The sequence below is a fragment of the Phaethon aethereus genome (assembly GCF_964289735.1).
Source record: "Phaethon aethereus genome assembly, chromosome: 7".
Classification (NCBI taxonomy): domain Eukaryota; kingdom Metazoa; phylum Chordata; class Aves; order Phaethontiformes; family Phaethontidae; genus Phaethon; species Phaethon aethereus.
The window spans coordinates 22,695,496-22,703,253 of record NC_138583.1 but is presented as its reverse complement, the minus strand read 5'-3'; positions in this window follow the sequence as shown (position 1 = coordinate 22,703,253).

The following is a 7,758-nucleotide window of genomic DNA, read 5'->3' as shown; positions in this document are numbered from 1 at the left end:
TCCTATATTGCTAACATAACAAATATGTCCTATTCCAGTTTATTTCAGGAGATGTCTGGTCTTTATCCATCTTCTCTTTCTTTAATTCTCTTGCATTTATCAGTTGAGCACTTCTCTAATCTAGATAAAGACTCCGTCTACACTCAAGTCTTGGTTTCTTTTGATGTACAGCTAGTCCTTGTTCCACTTCAGTAGTTAATTTATTGTCTATTTGAAAGCTTTCCTAGCTTCTTAGGATTTCTTTCTTTTCTGAAGTCAGTAAGGAAAAAATAAACTGAGGACTCAGTGACATTCAGAGGCATCTGGACTTTATCCTTACAAATTGATTTTGGTCATCGCTTCTGCTTATAAGGTCTTGCATTGTGTAAGAATCAAGATCATTTACTGTTTCTAGTTCTAGTTGTTTCCCTCCACCACTGCAGCTCACCCAAGTATGTGATTCTGCTTTTCCTGGCTTTGGTAACAAAGCTCTTCCCTCAGTGGAGCAGGGTCAAATGTTATAACACTAGTTTTCTTTATCACTTAATAAATGCATTGATGCTGTTAATATATTAGTAATAATTTATTAATATAAAATGCACTAAATATGTACTATATTACTATAATAACATAAAATAATAATAAACTTAAAACAACTCATAAGAACAAGATGCTTTCTCTGGACCTAGTTTGCACTGCACACCATGTTCCAAATGAAGCACAGGGTACATTAGTGAGCTAAGATGTTTCAGAGCTCAGTTTACTTTTCAGATATTGGGTCATCGATGAGGAGACAACGTACTTATTATCAAATTACCTCAAGTGGCAAATCACACTTTAGGTGAACTTGTGTCCCCACTTTCTCAAGTATGAAGCCAACATGACCTAAACGAAGTCAGTGATGTTAATTTGGCCTAAGTAGTGAGAAGCTTGTGCCAGATGCCGTGTTCACAGTGTACAGAGATCATTGCAAACACTAGAGCTTCTAAGTGGCAGATACACAAGACCTGGGTTGGTGTGCGGAGCAATGCATACTGAACCAAGCTTAAGCCACTTTAGATGGATTCATACACTAGGAAGTACATTTTGGCCTCATTTTGAGAGAAGGGTCATAGTTTTGTAGTTCTAAGAGGCTACATCCCAGCTTCAAAAAGGTTTTCTAAAGAAGTTTCAAATTGATTTGGAAGAGTCTGATTTCTTTTAAATGTTCCAAAAGTATTATGTGCAGAAGGACAGGATGAGATTTTGCCCAGAATTCCCACAAGCTCTGTAGTGCAGAGTTCATATTTTCCATATTCTGTGTGAAATAAATGATGTTTCTGACTTTGTTACATATCAGAGTAGCTTTTTTTTTGTTTTTTGAGATCCTAGCATAGTTGGGGAGTTCACAGGTCTTTTGCGATTTTTTTTCCCCCTTATGTGAGGATATATAGGAAAATATACAAATAAAAGTATCTGTGAAGATTCCAAGTGGGACTATAAAACTCTGAAGCTGATTTCAGAATTCTGGGCAGAAGTTTCAGCCATTTTTATTCTGCAGGAAAGTTGTGTTTCCTCCAAATAAGATTTTTTTAATTTAAATGAAATATATCTCTTACGAGTCAGCAATTGACATTTGCCCGACTGTCACTTAAGGCAATGGCTTTCCTTGGGGAAAGCATCCTGCAGGACTGTACCTCTCCTCTACCATCTGTTTCAGGTAATGAGTGCCCAGGAAAAAACAAGAGTTGTTATAAGCTGTATGTCAATCCTTGAATTTTTTGGAGATAAATAGCCTCATCTCATCTCTGGATATGTTTGGAAAAAAGAAAAGAAGAGGAGAAAAAAAAAAGTTTCTTCATATAGCCAGAACAAAACAGAGCTATGTGGCAAATGGAAGCTGCTGTTAGGTGGAGCTGTATTTGAGGGGAAAAGTAAAGAAGTTGAGAAGATTAGAAGAACGTCCCATTAGCCAAGCACACGGGTAACACAGTGTTGAGAAGAGGAGGAAGCTTTCAGATAGAATTCTAACTGAAAGAGGCTTAGATAAGAAGCATAGGGAAATAATTCCTTGGATTCAGGAACAGGACTTTTTACTTTTTCGAAAGATATATAAATAGAATGGAATCAAAATACCTAACTGCAGCTGTAGTATTTTTTTTTAATTAGATAATTCACTACTCATCTGACAAAGAGGTAATATGTGAATGGGTGAATGAGAAGTCTACATCATCACATGTGCAGCCTCGTATGTGCTAGTACCAAACCCTAGAAGGGATCGCACTTTTGGTCTGTGTGTCCTTTCACATGTTTCTAGGAGAAAGCAAAGGGGGAGAATCAGATAGATGGGGTTGTGAAAAAAGAGGTAATAAAAAACGCCCAGAACAAGTCAGAGCATGGGGAGGCCAGCATAACACTAACTGAATGAAGACAGAGAAAGAGAAAGGCAAGGTATCGGAAGCAAGACATAGAAGCAGTTACAAGTTTCAGACATGACTGGATAGTTACTGTTGGGAAAACATGCAAAAATGTATAGGCAACAAGGGTACATACCCAAGATTTTGAGGACAAAGACACAAACCTTTCTAAAATATGCATGTACAATCCCAGTGAAAAGACTGTTGCTACCTCACTGCTTAAAGGGGAGCTGGGTTCTGCATGTCAGCACTGCTCTGGATTTAACAAAAGTCTATTTAATTTTATTTATTTATTTATTTTTAAATAGCAGCACAAAGTGAATATTGACATTAGGTAAGACCTGTTGAGATGTAAAAGCAATGAAATCTAAGCCAATCTTTCTTTTTTAAGAAACAGTGCCTCTTGTCTAAATCCACAAGCTGTAGTCATAGAAAGATGTGGACGATGGTGACGGCTAACTCTGTAACCCCACTCCTGGGAGGTTTGGAAGATTTCAGCTATCTCATCCTTAAGTCACAGTCTGAGATGTGACAAGTCCCACATTAACTACAGAGTGTGAAAGACTTGAAATATTGCACAATCTCGGGTTTTCTATGAAGGTAGCTACCACCTTGTGTAACATCTGAGTGTTTGACAGGAAAGGTTGGAGTAGGTCCTTGGGTGCACAGGGCAGCACAGTCTGGAAAACAGGACAGACTGGAACAAAGTTATCCTAGAGAGTAGGTTTGCCCATTAACTATAGTGCAGAACTGGCCTCGCCCCATCTGGAATTTTTGTCTGAGGAAACTCAATGCAGCATTTGTTATTAGCGACAAATGTACCCACATGCAGCATTTCCAACTAGGAAGTTTAGTCTCATTACTGTATGTCCTAGACCATCTTTCTACCAACCACTAGTTCTGAAATTTGTTTCTAGACACTATGTGATTTCTGGATGGTGATGGTGTCAGGAAAACGGGACCAGATTTTGCTTCTGTTTACTAGACTGACAAATTTTTTTAAACAGTTGTGCTTAGTTCATGCACACGTTTGTACTTGTCTTTGCTTTCCAGGATCTCACAAGGCTGTTTAGCTTTTTTTCTTCCTCTCTATCTGTCGAGTGGGAATTTACCTCATCTTATTCAGGGAGGGAAGGAGTTACCACAATGAACTTTTAGGTTAGGGCTTTTTTTGCTTTTATTGTTGGCGTTTTGGGGGAAATGTAGCCAACTATACTGGCAAGGGGCTGATCACTCAGATATACCATGCCTAAACACTGGGAAAGACAAGGTGATACTGGGAAATGCTCAGGCGGCGGTTTCGGAGTGATTACCGTAGCCTGTGCGAGGAGCTGAGGGAACGAGGAAGCAGCTGTGCAGCTGCTGACAGCATCTAGACCACCTCTTCATCCAGCACAAGCAGCCACTCGGTCTTCAGCTGCAGCCTGAGAGCTTCAGTTGCTGCCAGAATTATCTAGACATCAACACAGGGAAATGCCAGCCCAGCCTTCTTTACTTTATACGTCTCTCGTCACCCTCTGAAGCATATGCAAAGGTCCTCCAGAGCAGCTACTGAGTGAGGCATTTCCCGCAAAGGAGTCTTAGTCACAGCTGTGCCAGAGATCCTTCCCTGAGCCCACCTTTCAGGATCACAAACATATTTTATCTAAGATAAACATCAGATGTGGCCAAAATAAAAGCCAAAGAGCAAAGCTCTGAAAGGGGCAAAAAACCCCCAAACAAACCACCCCAAACAGCCCTTACACAGCAATACCCTATCTATAATTTATCCATAAAGGTAACGCTAGCTCTCAATGAATCCCAGGTGAGGGGGTCCTGGATGAGCATCCTTTACTTTAAACAGTCCTGCCATAGCATGCCACACACCAGTAATATAGCACTCAATGTACTGGTTGTACTTTACCAGTAAGGGAAGGATGTCCCTTACATCCTTCTAGTCTCATCCTGCTCAGATGCACCATATTTAGGTAATTTTTCCCCAATGAACAGGGCACAAAGCAGCTTACAGTAAGGGCTTTAGATGAATAGATTTAGACTGAACAATTCTCCTCAGTGTAAGCAATGCCCTTGGAGCAGAATTTGATAATGATTTTGTGAAGAGTTCGGTGTGGCTAGTTTTGCTACCTTCCCTGCCCACCCTGCACCCTCCCATCTCTGTTTCTTTCCATTGAGTTAATTACCCAGTGTCAAATCAGAACTCAGAGGTTCTCAAGTGTCACATATGACCATATTTCTTCATTGCCATTCCTACTGACAACTGCCTTTGTGAATATACTTCTAGCCTAGTGTAAACCACTCTCCCATTTCACAGTAGCCATTAATCCGCAGTAGAACCAGGCAGTAACAACATACAACGTTCCCCATTGTATTTTTCCTCCTCATTCGAATATAACTTCGAGGTTTTGTTGCAGTATTAACACATCATGAACACCGTACTCCCCTTGTTCACTTGGTGCTGCTTTTTTGAGAGAGCCTATCTGTGGTAGAAGCCTCATTCCTAACGTTTTCTTCCAGCTCCAGCAGTCTGCCAGCCTGTAGGTTTAATACTGCAGCACAGTATTGGCACTTACGAAACTCCTCTGTTTCGCAAGAGTTTTACTGAGTGATAATAGAAATAGCAGAGTAGTAAAACATGTGAATTTATGATAACATCTCATTATTATATGTCTGTTCGTTCACACTTCAGTTTCATGAAAAGCAAAGCAAGGTTTTTCATGCTCTGTTCAGATGATTTGCTAGCTAGCACCACCTGCAGAAAGAAATGTCAAGCAGTGGGAAATAAATCTACTGCAATGAGACATGGAGAAGGGAATTATTTATCAAATTAGTACTATAAATAATGCAGACAGAGTCCATTCACTCCCTCCCCACTGCTTTATGGCAGGAAAATGAATTTCCAGACAGCCCTTGCTCCAAATGCTGGAGTCAGCGCAGCATCGTTAGAAGAACATTATTGAGTAAGTTTTGGGATCACTGACCAAGATGGTGTAGGTACAGGACAGGAAAGTGTTTTGAAGCAATGTCATTTGTTTTGTTGCTTTCCTCTAACTATCAACTTAGCCTTCCATACCATTTTTCTTATCTTTCAGGAAAACCTGTTCAAAGTATAATATTCTCAGAAAGCATGCAATATCAATGTATCATCAAATCAAAACTGTTCACAGTTTACTTAAGAATCAGTTCTTGTCTTTTAAAACAATGCTTTTCAGGAAGACATAGGGGCAGAGAAGGGAGAAAATTCAGAGACATGGTGAATAATCTTAATGTGCAAAATTATTAATATCCCAGAATAGAAGACACTCATCCCTGATTTCAAAGGGTGAGGAGGCAGGAACATTGAGGACTGGAAATTTTTATTTAAGAGGAGGGCTCAAGCAAATAAAAAAAAGAAAGAAATCATCTAAGCAACACTGCATTAGAAGAACAATCTTTGCAACATGCAAGAAATACAAACATATATCCGTCTTTACTGATTTTAAGCCTTAAGTAGCTATTGCCACTAAAGTGGGTTCAGCATGAATCTGAAGTGAATTAATACTGTCTTCTATACCAGCTTTCTAAACATTTTGCCAGGTAGGCCTGTCATGCCCCACGCTCTCTATTCCTGCACACCTCTTAGCTGCCCGGCTACATTGCCAAACCCTTTGTCACGCAGCAATATTTCCAAGAGGGCAGAATGGCTCTTACTGCTGAAAACTGAAAGGTGCTGAGGGATATGGTGTAGCGGTGGACTTGGCCGTGCTAGGTTTACAGTTGGACTTGATGATCTTAAAGGTCTTTTCCAACCTAAATGATTCTATGCCTATAGTTCCCAGATTTAGTTTTCTCTGCTGCAAGCAAAAAAAACCCACTGAGATATTGTGTTTTCTTAAAGTTATTAATATACAATTACTGGAGGGGATAGTATTTTGACGATTTGTATCTTTGTGATTTTACTGATTAAAATTACTATTTGTGATCTTTCACATAGAATTAGTCAAGTTACTTCAGAAAAAAACCACGTACAGATGTATCAGTTTCCAGAAGAGACCAATGTGCTCTTATAAACCAATATACCAGACTGAATAAATATTTTGCTTTTAGTTTTCTATCTACTCAGTCAAAACCAACAATCTTTCATTAATTCAGTAGTTCTGTGGTCTTTGCTAGTTCCAGAAAATTGCATTTACAGTATACTTATTTTTAGTTTCTGTGAGAGAAGAGAAAGCAAACCACTGTAATATACTTGTTCAGCCCTTCTAGAAAACCTATGTTTCAAAGCATGGAAGACTATAGCAGAGCACATCTGGATACACTCTCTAATGTCTCAGAAAACTCTGCACCTTTGGCTAATCTGGGCAGGATTTCTGCAGGTCTTGGATAAAGCAGCAGAGACTCATCAGTCAAATCTACTATCCTGAAGACGGTTGCAAGGAAAAGATAAAATTAGACAAAGTGAATGAATATTTCCTTCACAACAATAGTTGCAAAAACAAAACAGGCTCACCCAATAAGTAAACCCAATTATTATATTTTGGTAATCTCAATACTTTAAACAGCACAATGACAAAATATTACAGCTGCTTGATAGAAATGCAGAAACCAAGATCTTCACGGTATGTGCTTCCAAACTGAGTAAGAGCTACTTCCCCAAAATTTTAGAGACTGTTTTCCTTACATATTTAATTAATGGAGACTTTCACTAAGGAATGCTGGAACAAATTGCTGTGGTTTTGTGGTCCAGTAAAATTATTTGACCTTAGCACATGTTCGCTGTAAGGAGGATGTACACATTCTGTGTGCTGATATACTATTCAGGACCTATTCAAGGTGTCTACTGCCTCTCCAAGCTCAGGCGTTAAAGAAGCCCAAATTTTATCTTGATAGAGGAGAAATAACAGAAATTTAAAGATAACATGGGGACCAAACAAGCACAGAGAACTTGAAAACTTTTTGATATTTGATTGCAAACGGGCAGAAAGCCTATCTGTTCCTTACAGAATTCTTATAGTGTGTCTTAGCTTGTAAACACTAAGTATTTTTGACAAATCCATAAATTTCTCCCTTAAAAAAAGTCAATAAATACAGCAAGTAATGTGAAAAACATGCTAAGGACCTTTAACTCGCAATTATAAAAACCCCAAAAGAATAAAATGTTAAATTAGACAGATAAAGTTAATACTGTAAAATAACCATTAAAAAAAGTCATCTTTTTCCACAATAATCACCAGTCAGCCCAGAAAACAACAAAGATCACCAGCACCAAAACAGTTTAGAATTACAAAGATTTATAAAAGCAAACCTTTAGCCATAGAATGAAATAACTCATCATCTTTTGTCCATATATTTTCTTTAAAGTTGTTCCTCCAGTGAATGCAATACATGAACAGAAAATAACAATTCC